This window comes from Schistocerca piceifrons, chromosome 5 (assembly GCF_021461385.2).
Source record: "Schistocerca piceifrons isolate TAMUIC-IGC-003096 chromosome 5, iqSchPice1.1, whole genome shotgun sequence".
NCBI classification, from domain to species: Eukaryota; Metazoa; Arthropoda; class Insecta; order Orthoptera; family Acrididae; genus Schistocerca; species Schistocerca piceifrons.
The window spans coordinates 589,688,150-589,701,424 of NC_060142.1; positions in this window are offsets into that span (position 1 = coordinate 589,688,150).

The window sequence follows — 13,275 nt, forward strand, 5'->3', positions numbered from 1 at the left end:
TTCATGAATCACTTACCACACACAAATCTTCGTTATTCAGGCTACTGCAATACAGCGAGTGCCAATACTGCCAGCTAAATAAAAGATTCTAACTACTGAAGGCACTAACTACTGATAGGCATTGATAGGCATAGTTAGCAAATGAAAGATTTTGATGGACAACAAACAATGTATTTACCTTAATGGTGTTCAAAAGGAAATTTGTAAAGATGGATGTCATGAATTGATATATATCACGCGTCCAGATCGTCCGCTTATAGCAACCTCTCGAAACTCTGGCATCTCTCTCCACATCCACCACTGCTGGCGGCTCACCTCCAACTGCCCAACGATATGCGCTGTTCGCATCCAACCGCCCAACACTACACTAGCGAATATTCCAACAATGCCAACCAGCCACAGACTGTACACAGCAGTTACCAACACAAAAATCCAAACAGCCTACTTACAGTACTTACACGAGGGGCTTTCAATGAGTAATGCAACACCTTTTTTTTCTGAAAGCGGGTTAGTTGTTTTATTCGGGATTACAATCGTCGGCTGATACTCATATCTGAGTTTTCATTTCTCTCCTGAGATTTCCTTTGTCACGGTTCAGGCGTGGAAGTGTCGTTGATGGCTTAGCAATCCAATCCTAGCGTGGAACACGCGGCCACAGACATTACAGCTGATGGAAGGTGGAGGACGTGGCTGAGCCTGGAGGAGTTTACGTCTTCGGCGTTTGTCATTCTCCATTCTTCGACGTTCCAGCTCAAAGTTTTGAAGAGCATTTGAGGCAACTGATCGCCAGCGACTTCGATCTTCTGCTATTGTGGACCAGTTACTCGGATCGATGTTCGCGTTTTTCAGATAGATTTTTCTTGTACTGATCCTTATAACGTTTGAGAGGGGCACCTCGTGGCCTTTTACCTGTGCTCACTTCGCTGTACAGCATTTGGCGTGGAAGTCTGTCATTTTTCATCCGCTGGACATGTCCGACCCATCTAAGTTGATGCCCAATGATAAGAGCTTCCATGGTATACATTTTTGCTTTCTCAAGAACAGCCGTGTTGGTTACGAAGTCATCCCATTTCAGGTTCATGATATATCTTAGCTTCTGTTGGTTGAAGCGTTCTAGTTTCTTCAGATCACAGCAATATAACGTCCAGGTTTCGCAACCATATAGCAGGGTGGAAATGACTACAGCTTTGTACACCATCAGTTTGGTGTACAGTGTCAGGTCTTTATTCAGGAATACACGTCCAAATGCTACATGGGCAGCACATAATATATTTCCAGATGAGCAGTTAGGTAGAGGAAATGGTCCACTTGTTCCAAGGGTAGGGATTACAATATATCATATTATTCCCCATTCTTTTGGCTACAAAATTTTCCAACGTAATATCAGTTCAACGCGACTGCCTTACGCCATCTTACTAGGAGGGCCTGTATGCCCGCATGGTACCACACTACTGGTGCAAGTAGGAGCCAACGTCTTGCTCTATCAATAGCCTCACCATCATCCACATACTGCTCCCTGCGGACTGCATCCTTCGTAGGACCAAACGGACAGAAGCCGTATGGTGCGAGATTGGGGTTGTAGCGAGGATGAGGAAGCACAGTCCAATGAAGTACTGTGAGCTCCTCTCGGGTGCGCAGACTTCTGTGAAGTTCGTTTGCATTTTTATGGCGACGAACACTGGTGAAGTCGCTTCTTCAGTTTCCTGAGGGTAGCACAACACACTTCAAGGTTGATCGTTGCACCACGAAGGAGGACATCAAACAGAATAACTCCTTCACAGTCTCGGAAGGCGATCGCCTTGGCTTCAGAGGATGGACGTTTCCTCCGGAAGAGGCGATGACGACAAACACCTCACCCAACGTCTCGCTGTGCTTTTGTTCACTCTCAGGTCTCCGTAGACATTGTGCAAGCGCCTATGAACATCTGCGATGCTCTGGTTTTTCGCCAAAAGAAACGCAATGACAGCTCTCTGCTTGGAACCCACTTCCGTTACAAAAGCCATTTTGAAGGCTACTTATAGCGCGTATCAGAACTTCATGAAACTACAGCGGTTATAGCTGGAATATTACACAATGTCCCACAAAAAATTCCGCGTTTTTTCAACAGCAACTGGCCGAGTAAAACTGTTTTCTTGTTGAACGACTCTCGAATTAGAGCTCGCAGTTTCTGTCGCAAATTCCGATTACTTCCTACGTATACTGCTTTTTTCTCAGTACAAAAAAATGGCTCTGAGCACTATGGGACTCAACTGCTGAGGTCATTAGTCCCCTAGAACTTAGAACTATTTAAACCTAACTAACCTAAGGACATCACAAACATCCATGCCCGAGGCAGGATTCGAACCTGCGACCGTAGCGGTGTTGCGGTTCCAGACTGCAGCGCCTTTCTCAGTACATCTAAAAATGATTGTAATATGACATACGGGTGTAGGTGACGAATTGTTATTGCAATGTTCTCGGTGTTAATGGAATCGAATATTTTTCCATACAATACACCCCATACCAATTAGCAGGTGTACAAGTTGCCTCTGGTATTGTACTCCCAGAATCGCGTTGCACACTTGCTAACGGATGGTACTGAACTGTTCAACACAGTTCGCAGACACAACAGTGAGCTGACACCATCGTAACCTGCAGTGACTACATCTGTTTTAATCCATTACAACTATTGAAGGAAATTTCATTTGAATCGATTAAACTGAATTATTTTCGCGTAATCAACGATCGATGATTGCTTAGATTTTGTGTTAAGAAACAGAAGGACAAACCTAAACGAATCAAAACGGTCCACTGTCGAACAGCACGTGGGAAAAGTGAACATCTGAATCTACGTGTGAGCTCTGATTCCTCTTATTTTATTCCGATGGTCATCTGGGAATCAACAAAAAATTTTCGCATTTGAAATAAAAAGATGGTGACAACACGTTTTATAAAAATATCTCACCACAACGAAAAACGCCTTTGTTTTACATGATTACCGCTCTCCCCCCCCCCTCCCCCTCGCCCTCCCCCCCCCCCCCCCCCCCCCCTCGACTCGCGGGTTATATGAACGACACTCTCTTCTCTATTTTGAGATAATCCACGAAACGAGTTGTTTTTCTTTGAAATTTTTCGATTTTCTCCGTCAGCCCTATTCCATACCACTTTCTCCACAACTTTTTCTATGTAATCGTTTCAGTTAAAATTGTTCGTAATCATAATCCCTAGATATTCAGTTAATCGACAGTCTTTAAATCTCTATTATTCATCGTGTAACAGAAATTTCTTACATTCTTCTTAGTACACGTATGGTGGAGCTGTAACCCATAGGCCGGGAACACACTTGGCGTTTTTGCCGATCGGAATTGTTATCGTCGCCGCCGTACCAATAGTGGCGCGTAGGATAGAACTGCGAGGTACACATTGTGTGGAAAAATGGACGATCGGATTATTAAACGCCGACGGCAGCAATGCAGCCGCCCACTGCCACTACAATCGACGGATTTTTTACCGTCTCCGCCGACGTGACTAAATGCGCGGTTACACACTCATCGTCCAGTCTGCCCCCGGCCGCTGTTGTGTACACGTTGAGAGTGGCGTAATGCTGTGATTTAATCATGGCCGAAGTGGCTGTAATTGAAATGAGTTGTTGTTGTTGTTGTTGTGGTCTTCAGTCCTGAGACTGGTTTGATGCAGCTCCCCATGCTACTCTATCCTGTGCAAGCTCCTTCATCTCCCAGTACCTACTGCAACCTACATCCTTCTGAATCTGCTTAGTGTATTCATCTCTTGGTCTCCCTCTACGATTTTTACCCTCCACGCTACCCTCCAATACTAAATTGGTGATCCCTTGATGCCTCAGAATGTGTCATACCAACAGATCCCTTCTCCTAGTCAAGTTGTGCCACAAACTCCGCTTCTCCCCAATACTATTCAATACCTTCTCATTAGTTGTGTGATCTACCCATCTAATCTTCAGCATTCTTCTGTAGCACCACATTCCGAAAGCTTCTATTCTCTTCTTGTCCAAACTATTTATCGTCCATGTTTCACTTCCGTACATGGCTACACTCCATACAAATACTTTCAGAAACGACTTCCTGACACTTAAATCTATACTCGATGTTAACAAATTTCTCTTCTTCAGAAACGCTTTCCTTGCCACTGCCAGTCTACATTTTATATCCTCTCTACTTCGACCATCAGTTATTTTTCTCCCCAAATAGCAAAACTCCTTTACTACTTTAAGCGTCTCATATCCTAATCTAATTCCCTCAGCATCACACGACTTAATTCGACTACATTCCATTATCCTCGTTTTGCTTTTGTTGATGTTCATCTTATATCCTACTTTCAAGACACCGTCCATTCCGTTCAGCTGCTCTTCCAGGTCCTTTGCTGTCTATGACAGAATTACAATGTCATCGGCGAACCTCAAAGTTTTTATTTCTTCTCCGTGGATTTTGATACCTACTCCGAATTTTTCTTTTGTTTCTTTCGCTGCTTGCTCAATATACAGATTGAATAACATCAGGGAGAGGCTACAACACTGTCTCACTCCCTTTCCAACCATCGCTTCCCTTTCATGTCCCTTGACTCTTATAACTGCCATCTGGTTTCTGTACAAATTGTAAATAGCCTTTCGCTCCCTGTATTTTACCCCTGCCACCTTTAGAATTTGAAAGAGAGTATTCCAGTCAACATTGTCAAAAGCTTTCTCTAAGTCTACAAATGCTAGAAACGTAGGTTTGTCTTTCCTTGATCTTTCTTCTAAGATAAGTCGTAGGGTCAGTATTGCCTAACGTGTTCCAACATTTCCACGGAATCCAAACTGATCTTCCCCGAGGTCGGCTTCTACCAGTTTTTTCATTCGTCTGTAAAGAATTCGCGTTAGTGCTTTGCAGCTGTGACTTATTAAACTGACAGTTCGGTAATTTTCACATCTGTCAACGCCTGCTTTCTTTGGGATTGGAATTATTATATTCTTCTTGAAGTCTGAGGGTATTTCGCTTTTATTAATTCATTTTGTACAAGAAAGGCCTGTGCTCTGGGACAAAACCTTGGACATTTTTAAAGATAGGGACACCACAAGGAGTGCGTAGCATGAAGTTTGTCTTCAACTTAGAAATGATTTTGATAAGCTGGAAGACAGCGAAAGGAATGACCTTGGTAAGTACAAATATTTATTTTATAATGCTATTGAATTGCCCTTAACAGTCTTAAATTTATTTATTTCTCATTTGCAATTTTAAACTTACTAACAAATGCAAAGAATCAAAATTTTAGAAACAAATAAAAAACACCGTACATTACACAAAAGGGAAAACAAGACACTAAAGCATAATTACAAAACAACAAAGATCTTACAATAATACCAGCAGATAAGGGGACGGTCATAGTAGTAAGGAATAAATTACACTATCATCATCGTTTAAAACAAGGCTTGATAAAGAAATTCTCAATTTCGAAATGTCGCCGGAGCAAAAGTAATAAAAGCAATTAACAAATCATTTCTATTATATTAAATAGATGTAAGACTATTAATTTCAGCTAAATAGCATTTCAACTAATAATTAATAGTCTTTAATTTGTTTTTCAATGTCATTGCATTTATTTTACATTTTTATAGTTTCAGTGCACATAGTACCTGTCATATGTCGAATTGTACTGATCAGTGTGATTGGAGTTATTTTTTATGCCAAACGGTGTCAAATCTGTCCACAATGTGTGTGGTTATGCATATGTTTCCTGGTTTCACGTATCTGGTCCTTACATTCTGACATCTACCAGGGAATGCTTTTAACACATGACACGAAGTACTTGCACGGAATGCTTCTCACGTTGTTGGCTTTCAAACCTCCTCTTGTACAGCACGCTATTCGGATGTTTTCAAGTCCTGTAATTGGCGTAGCATCCTCAGCTACGTACCCATCTCTATCTCTTAACACAATTGTGAAGCACAATACAGGCCTTGACAATACCAGTAATAAAATCAGGTTGTACATTCAAGGGACGATGAAAAATTCGGCATTTGTTACTGAGTATTCCGAAAGCGCACTCTATGTACCTTCTTGCTCTACATAGTCTGTAGTTAAATAGCCTCTTTTCAACAGTCAAGTGAGTACCAGCGTAAGATCTCAACAAATGTTTATGTAAGACAAATGCAGCGTCAGCAACAAGGAAATAAGGTACTTTCAGGCTTTCTGTTCCTGGTAGGCACATCCCTTCCGGTAGATTATGTGAACCACGTTCAATTGATTTCCACAGCCATTAAAACAACTGAATAATAATCTTTATAATTGAAGAACATAGAGCCACTTCCCGCTAGACACACGAGACGGATGTGCTTTGCATCTATGGTGCCTATACGATGAGGTAAATTTGCTATTGATTCAAATCCCTTTGCTGATTCCTCCCAGATTTCTTTAGTGGTTGGTGGTATGCACTCACTTTGCAAAACTAGCCACAGAGCGTGACAGACCTCTTTAACAATCAATCTTGCTGAAGATATTCCAGTTCTGTACGAATAATGGAGGTCGGTAAAAGTGCATCCACTGGCCAAATACCTAAAAGTAAAACATTATTTTAGCGTCAATGCTACACATATATTATAGTTAACAAGTCGTACTTTTTCGATATACTTCCTTACTTCGCCTTACAAATATTTTATTTTCGGATAGAAAAGTCATGAAAAGGTGGAAACACTTACGTGATGCTTTTATCAAATCACAAAAAAATGCAAAGAATCAAAAGCAAGTGTTTCACATGCCTCCAAGAAAAAAAGGTACATATTCAACAATGAGCTACAGTTTCTGCGAAAAATATAAGAGGAAAGAGAAACAGAAGAAAGTTATAACAAAGGAGATGAAGACTACCATAGTGAATAGCTAAGTGCTCCACCAGTACCTCCGGCAGTGACTACAGTTGAAGGAACAGCCGAAACATTTGCTTCAAGAGCAAAACCACCTACAAGGCAACATAAAAAAATGGGTGAAGTCGACTTAAAATTTTTACAGACATTACAGAAAAGAGAATCTGAGAAAAAAAAACGACAAACTGTCATTCTTCGAAAGTTTGTTGCCTCATGTAGACAAGTTTGATGACGCTCAGTGGCTTCAATGCCAAATGGAATTTCTTCAAGTCATTTCGAAAATTATAAATACATACCCCTCCATACCTCAAACCCATAATGTATACAACCAATCTACTTCCCAGATCCAGTAGTTTAATCAGCCATCAAATATTAAGTTTACACAACTTTTCAATGTTCCGCAAATGCCTCGACAAGTATTTACGACTACCATGCATTCATCGTAGTTTACAAGTACTCCAGTTCCATTACAACAAATGACCTGCTCTCCAATCACAACTTTCCAGCCAATTCCAAACGTACCTCAGCATTACGAAAATTATTCTCAAAATTATCAGGGATGATAATATACAGTCTCGCAGCCCTTCAGTAACTTCACTATCTTCAACGAATGTCCTGCGAAACACTGATTTTGCTGAACTGTAATTCGTAATGATCAAATATTGCCAAACAAATAATAAAATGCTGTAGCTTATTCTGTACAGAAATATAAGGTTTTGTAATCTAAGAATTGCGTGGTGAATTAACTCCCAACTCTCAATTTTACTTACCTTAAAGTTATTGCCAGCATTTCCACCGGTTGAATATAACTCCTCAGTCTAGTATTTTTCCACTGAATATGATTTTTCAGCAGGTTGTGCAGTTCGTCGAGTGACGAGATTGACATCCTAGAATAATTGAAAAACTTTTCTTCGTCGTTTCTTAAATTAGGAAACAAAGCGTAGAAGGCTCCAACTTCCGTCTCCTTTCATTAATAGGGTGAAACCAAATAAGTCTATTTTTTCGCTTCCTCTTCAATCGACGATATAGCAATAATGCAAGAAGTTGTTCTCTATTCATGTTGTACACAACACTATTTATAATATGATAATACAATTAAATAGACACTTGTTGCACGGTGGTCAGTGATCGACTGATGTGGTGTCGGTATTTTTACCGCTCAGTGTGTGAACTCTACATTAATGTTAGAGCGGCGACGGTCGAAATTCCGATCTGACAAAAACGCCAAGTGTGTTCCCGGCCATAGAAATGTGGCGAAGCTGCAACGGCTGTTCCGTCCAGTTCCAAACACAAAGAAAGGGATCAAAATAGAATTAATTCTGTAATTTCAGTGACATAAAAGTGTTGCTTACTAAAGTCCGAGTTGATAGATATCATTCATGGGTCTGTCAATTAATTAAAAGGGTATCAAATTAAATTAACCATTTTGTATACTAAGGCTGTTTCTCTCCGACCAACAGACCTCGCCAATAGTTTGCCTGCACAGAGACCTATCGGTTGCAGGGGATACAGTAATTTTCCAATTCTTCAATTAATTAATCTAACAGATTGAAACGTCCCCTTAGAAAAATTAGTGCTGGTAAACCCCTTACGTTATTTGATTTTCAAACAGCTGAGCAAAACTGAACGTACTCAGACATTTCTCTCTTTACTTATTCTGATCATCACTAAACTGACACACAATATTTTTAGCGCAACGCAATCTGACTTTTAATAATCCCAACAAAAGAATGGCCCTGACTAACAATAACGTATACCTTTCATGAAACACTTACCTCACAAAAATCTTCGTTACTCGAACTACTGCAATACAGCGAGCGCCAATACTGCCAGCTAAATAAAAGATTCTAACTAATGAAGTCACTAACTACTGATAGGCATAGTTAGCAAAATGAAAGATTTTGATGGAGAACAAACAATGTATTTGCCTTAATAGTGTTCAAAAGTCATTTTATATATATATATATATATATATATATATATATATATATATATATATAAAACGACATGACATCCAGTCTTACAATTTTACTATCTCTGATGGACACACGTCCAGATCATCCGCTCTCAAAACTCCGCCATCTCTCTCCCCACATCCACCACTGCTGGTGGCTCACCTCCAACTGCGCAACGCTACGCACTGCTGACAGGCCACTGCCCAACACTACAATAGCGACTATTTCAACAATGCAAACCAGCCAGCCACAGACTGCACACAGCACAGCCAGTGATTTTCATACAGAGCGCTATTACCAACATAAAAACCTAAACAGCCTACTTACAAGATACACAAGATACCTCCAAGTTTGGAGCCATTACATTCAATCAGTAGTGGCCAAAAAAAAATGGTTCAAATGGCTCTGAGCACTATGGGACTTAACATCTGTGGTCATCAGTTCCCTAGAACTTAGAACTACTTAAACTAACTAACCTAAGGACATCACACACATCCATGCCCGAGGCAGGATTCGAACCTGCGACCGTAGCAGTCGCGCGGTTCCGGACTGAGCGCCTTAACCGCGAGACCACCGCGGCCGGCATGTTTATTATTGAAAAAAAATTTTGATATGCTTTTGGTATTATAAAATGGAGGTCTGCAGTCGCTAGACTTTAACTTTTTTGCAAGGTTATCTGGAGTTTTGCCTGTATGTGATATGATGCATCGGTTTCTGTAACTACTGACTGGTTTCTGTTAGTCCGCGTACAAAGTGGCGTCATTTTACATCTTTTTTCGTATGTATTATCAGGAGAGAGCTGGTGCCGTTATTGGAAATGTGTATCTGACTGTCTGTAGTTCTGTTTGAAAGGTAGATCCAGATAACTGAACATACATGAGGCGGTGCAACATCGAACAGAAAGCTTCATGTTTGTGGGTGTTTGGGTGCTCCGACGAGAAGTTTTCGCGTGGCTCTCTTTCCGCTGCAGCAGGAAAGGCCTCGAGCGCAGTGCGCTTGCCTGCGGTGGATGGCGGAAGGGATACGTCACGGGGCAGCGGCGTAGATGTCCTTCAGCCATAGCGAGGTCGCATTATACTATCTATAGCACAGCTGGTGCTGAGCGGCGCATCAGCCGTCCAACCGTCAGTGGGAAAAACAAGGCGGCAGCAGTGCCATGTTGCCGTCGGTTTCGCTTCGGAGACTGATTTGAGGCAGTTCTTCGTCCTCCTCTATCCCATACAACTCTCTTCTTCTCTAGATAGCTACTGCAACATTACTACGTATGTGAGAAAAGTACTGAGTCTGTCTTTTTTTATCTACAAATTCGACATATAATCCTCACGTTTATTCATGATGTTTTAAAAATAAGTCACATAAGATTTTATGTATACCGATGTACAACCCTTGTGTATGTAATTCGATGTGTAATTCTCATGTTTATATATGATGGTTTAAGAATAAGTCACGTAAGATTTTATAGCAGACTTCATAATTGTGCAACGAGGACATACTCTTGGCTTCCTAGTACAGTCGTTGGACTGTTCAATGACGCTCCACACATATCAAAACAATGTCTGTAATCCGTTTACGAGCCAAAACGGTTATTAGTAGCCTGGAAACAGTAGTCTGCACCTGTGGTCTAATGAATTTGTGTCTAGTGATGGTTTAACGAACATGAGCACTCACAGATTATGTGGTTTTACGAAGTTTGAATACGTGTGTTCACACTGTGTAACAATGTCACGAGTGTATTTAACAGTATTGACAACGACATACAAACTACCTCTTGTATACGGCTGATATGCCCAAGCTACCCCCACCGGTCCACCTTCTTCAGTATGCTGATGACACCGCCGTCCTGGCTCTCTGTCCTACCCTTCAATGGTCCCAACGCACCCTCCAAACCCACCTTGACCAGTTCACCACTTGGTGTAACCAGTGGTTCCTTCGACTCAATGCCTTCAAAACCCAGGCAATCATCATAGGCTGCACCACCCACTCCTTCGTCTCCACAATTTCTACCTCACCCTTTATGGTCGTCCCATCCAGCTGACCCCCACCCTGAGATACCTTCGCCTCACCCTCGACCGTCACCTCACCTGGGCCCCTCACCTCCTGACCATCCAGCAGAAAGCCCATTCCCACCTCCACCTCCTGAAACTCCAGTCTGGCCAAACATGGGGATTTCATCCTTCCATCATCCTCCACACCTACAAATCCCTCATCTGTCCAATTCTCTGTTATGCTAGTGTTTCCTGGATCTCTGCACCCACTCACTTTTACAAGGCCCTCCACATCCTCGAACGCCATGCACTCCGCCTTGCCTACCGTATCCGCCTTCCTTCCCCCACACCGCTCCTGTATGAACTGATCCCCTTCCCCCACCTCCTCCTTGTCCTCCAACATCTCTACATCCTTTACACTGTCTGCAGTCTCGATCCCCCCCACCCCCTGGTTTGCTCCTTCTTCTCCACCCCCCGCCCGTTGCTGCGGCTTTATCACTGTATCCCTGCTCTCTCCACCTCCACACCCTCCATCTCCTTCTTCAGGGCAATTTCCATTGCCTCCCCTCCCGGATGATGAACTTCACCGTGACATATACCCTTCCTTCCAACTGTAACCTGACCTTGTTCCCCCCTCCCCAGGGCCCCCTTTTTCCTCACCCCTCCTCCCAGAGCGGATTTTCCTCCTTCGCTCCCGGAGTCCGTGCACCCGCTCCTCAGCTGTTTCCCTCTGCCGTCCCTTCCCTTCCCAGCCCTCCTTTTGCGCGCCCCACCTCATCCCCCTTTCTCTCCCCTCCTCCTCGCCTCCTTCCCCTTCTTCCCATTTCCATTGTCGCCCCCTCCCATGCGGATCCTCGCAGGTTTTCATTTGGTATCAGTGTGCTACGTTAGTGTTGTGTTTCAGTGTCACTCTACATTGTCATCTAGTGATGTGGGTTTTAATTGTTTGCTCCACCTGTTTATTGTCCATGACAGTTCCTTGCTACACTGCCCGTCGTGTGGCTGTTGTTCTATGGACTTTTGTGCTCTGGCCGTACTTTGCCTGGTGCCGTTTGATGTAGAGCATGGTTCTTTTTTTTTTTTTGTTTTTGTTCTTTTGTGTAACATACTTTATTAGATTTTGATCTCCGATTTACAGTCACCGCTTTGTATGTCTTATTTGCATCTGTTCCGCCTTTTTTGTTTCTATATTCCGCCATGTTAACTCCTTTACATTGTTTTTAAATGTCTTCCTGTCTATTTATGTCTCTTGGCTGAAGAGCAGCTTTAACGTTTTTAAATGTTCGGATAATAAGTTGCCGTCTCTTTATCTAAGAATAGATTATGAATGCAGCTAGCCGCTATCTCTGTGTAATGTCTTGTCTGTATAGACGTGTATCTGTTGCCTTTAAGATCCCTTCACCTTCACACATAAATATATACAGTAAAGTAAGGCCCTCCCCGTTCTTGGCTGATCCGTGATAAGACAGGCGAAAAATTAGACTAATGGAGGATTATTAGTATTATCTCTATTTTCATTCGCTCCCTCTCTTTCTCTCCTTTATGTATGTACAGTTTTTAATATAATATTTCATTACGTGAAATCAGCCAAATAGGATCTTTGGTGGAGTCCTTCATCTTGGTAATCAGTGGCTGGCTTGCTTTAAGAGATCTTTACATTTATTATTACTGTTAAACACTGCAGTCAGTCGGGAGAATCAATCGTTTGGACAATTTGTTCCTTTTACGAAAGATTGCGAATTCCAGATGTGTACGAAGCCTTTTTGGACGATTTAACACAGACTCGGTGATTGCAGGCTATCTTCGACACAGCTGAAACTTACCCACTAATTACAGGGCCAACATGATCATCAAATGATTCAGAAAAAAACTCATTCGTTCATTCATTCCAGAACAAAAAAGTCACGAACCTTATTTATGATGGAAATTGTGTATTACATCCATCTCCATTACATATCCAGATCTCCAGTGATTCCACGCCTTAATTATTTTCCGTTTACGGTCTCTTTCTCCTCAAACAAATCGCTAGCGGCACAAATGTTAATTGGCTCGCTTTAGTGAGAAGAAAAGCAGAATATGTATCTCTCAGAAACACGTAAATCCCTCAACAGATACTCCAGAAGCTGTCCTAGTTACCACTCTAACAACCATGGAGAATGCATATATGCATCTCTGTTATTTCAAAGAATAAACGTACTAGAAAATACTTTAGCTTTGTCGAGCTGTCGCCGTATATATTACGAGAAAATCAGATCAGATAACTTTTCCAAAGTGAATGAATGTAAATAGTTTGATTGAAAATGATTAATTGGTGCGTGGTAGAGGGTATTTTCTGTGGGGACATTACACAGCGATTATGCTGCTGCCAGCCTGCCCCTGATGGGGAATGGAAATGACAATAAAAGAAAAAAAAGACATACAAATCCACCTGGAATTCCGCCCCTCCCACCTACTACAAGTCCCTCCAAATCCTCGAACGCCATGC